Raw genomic sequence first — 2741 nt, forward strand, 5'->3', positions numbered from 1 at the left:
AACTTACCTACAAAGTGCCTGTATATTATATTTCATTTTTATTATATATATATATATATATATATATATATATATATATATATATAAATATATTTATATTTATGGTCCAGAGCCCTCAGACCGATACGGATAAGGATGACAAACAAGGTTAACATAAACTCGCTTCCTTGAAATGGACCTGAAAGTGTGCCCTGGTCTAACGTACGGTATGCCAAAATAAGGGGGCATACCTTAAAATGAAATGAATATGAAATGGGTGAAATGAGTACTCACTTGAGGAGTATGCTTAGAGAAATGCCCTGATAAAGGGGATGGGTGGGCGGGTATCGCGCACCGGAACCGACGAGGAAGACGGGCGGACGGCTGGTTATATACTCCACCGGGCTCCTCCCATAATTTCAGGCCACCATACTGGCCTTTCTATTTATGGTCCAGAGCCCTCAGACCGATACGGATAAGGATGACAAACAAGGTTAACATAAACTCGCTTCCTTGAAATGGACCTGAAAGTGTGCCCTGGTCTAACGTACGGTATGCCAAAATAAGGGGGCAAAACATCCAGGTAGGGGTTGCACTTTATTGAGACAAGACTGTCACTGGGTGAGTTTGACAAAGGCCTGGGCCATCTCTATTTGCAGTTTGGGTATGTAACGGGCAAAACAGGAGGACTTCCATCTACCCAATTTCTTGATAACATGGACCGGGACCCCTTGGCGGGAGGCAGTAGAAGCTGCTTCGATACGGAATGAATGTCCGGAGTAGTGAGCAGGATTGAGGTGAAGGATGCCCAGGAGTATCCTGACATGCTCCATGAACTGGGCTGCGTCGAGAGGTTTCGTGTGAAAAGGCAGAAGCGGGCCAGTTCCTGGTTGGTTGGCCAAAAGGGTCAACAAGCGGATGAGAACAGTGACCGGGCACCAGCGGTTGTTGGTTTTATAGAAGTGTATGTCCATACCCGAGCCAAGCTGCTGCGTCTTGGAGACTGCTAAGTGTAAGATGAAATGGTCTTCGTATCGGACCAGGTGGTGCTTGTACAGCATGCGTGCTGTGAGGCTACTACAAGTAAACTGGCTTGGCCGTAAGAAGCCGTAGAAGGCCAGGTGTATGGCTGCTTGTAAATGCCACTCATGTGGAGACCGAAAGGTGAAGTGGCCAGGATATCTGACATAGTTCTAGAACGTCTCCTGTGAAAGGCGGTGGTTTGGTGCCGGCCATCGGCTGGCGCTTCTGGACACTGCGCATAACAGCCCGAACGGTGTGGTAAGAAAATAAGGAGGGTACGGTAGGGTCCTGGAGGGACGTGAAATGTTGTACACCGGTCAGGTATAGCCGGATCGTATTAACGGATAACACCAACTGCGAGTGGCAGTAGGAAATGAAGGCTACGACTCGCTTGACACGGGACGTCACTGTGCTGTGATACGTGATGAAGCGGTTAAAGGCCCTCCAGGCTGACTGATAGGCCTTGAGGGTATTGCGGGAAAGGGAGTGATCGATAAGTTGGGTAGCCGCTAGGAGGTGAGGGGCTAATCCAGGGTTAGTTGAGACCAGTCCGGGATAGCTGCTGATGTTGGTCCGGCTCCGGGTACCTGATCGGAAAAGAGACAAGGTTACAGCGGGAGAGGGCGTCCGCTGCCTGATTGAACTTACCGTGGATAAAGGAACAATAGATGTTGAACTGAAACAACAACAAGAGCTGGACCAGTTGACGTAGGAAGGACATAATCAACAGAGAGGACGCCTTGGCGCAGCCAGGAATTGCCAGTAACTGGGGAGGCCAGGGAGCTGCGAGCCGGAGGTGGCCAAAAAACAGCCGCAAGCCCGTGGAGGCCGCTGCGTCGGTCATCACCTGGGGCGAAAGGGAAGACACGGAGGGAATGAACAGGGAGACGCCATTCCCAGACGATAGGAATTCCTCCCGCATAGCAAGGACTGCTATTGCCGCGGGATCCAGGCTGAGGACTTGCTCTGGATCCTGTGAGAGGGACAGTAAAACCAATAGGCGTGACACAAGGCGCGACCCTGAGGGATGATGCGCATAGCGAACTCAACATGCCGTGTAGGGACTGTAGGTGTCTTTTGGACGACTAGACTGGAGAATATGCGAGGATATAATATGCCCCTAAAGATGGCAGTTGTGATGGCGAGCGTTTGCCGTTGGCTATGGGCTGATGCCTCTGGATGCCTCGTAGTGGGGATCTTGCTGTATGGGCCGTAACGACAGATGGCTCTCCGTGCACTGTCAGGATAAGAAATGCTGAATGCTGGCTAGAAATAGCCTGGGCGTGCTACAGGAAGAAGCCAGTTGCGTGCGACAACATGATCCTGGTGCGGGACGGAAGCTGAACTCAACTGTCCTAAGGAAGAGACGGATAGACAGACAACAGTGAGTGGTTTGTAAGAAAGCCACGGGAGACGAGAGGCCAATTAAGTGCTGCTGAAAATGACGTGTAGCCAGTTTGTGTGCCACTGAGAACGTGCTTGCCAACGAATGATTGCAAGAAGTTATGCTAAGTCACGAGCCTTGGCATGACTAAAAGTTGTGTTTAAACATGTGCTTGCGACAATTGCCCGGGAGTTTGTCACTGGAGATGTATGCGTAGTGACTGTGAGCCATTCGTGTTACCGCATGTGCACTGCGAAGACTACAGGAGTTGTGCTTGAATGCATGTTTGGATGCGTGCTTGCGATGATTGCAAGATGTTACCCAGGATACGTGCTTGCCATGACTGCAAGATGTT

Source organism: Lithobates pipiens, unplaced genomic scaffold (assembly GCF_037356315.1).
Source record: "Lithobates pipiens isolate NorthernLeopardFrog02 unplaced genomic scaffold, aLitPip1_a1.2 Scaffold_24, whole genome shotgun sequence".
In the NCBI taxonomy this organism is placed as follows: Eukaryota; Metazoa; Chordata; class Amphibia; order Anura; family Ranidae; genus Lithobates; species Lithobates pipiens.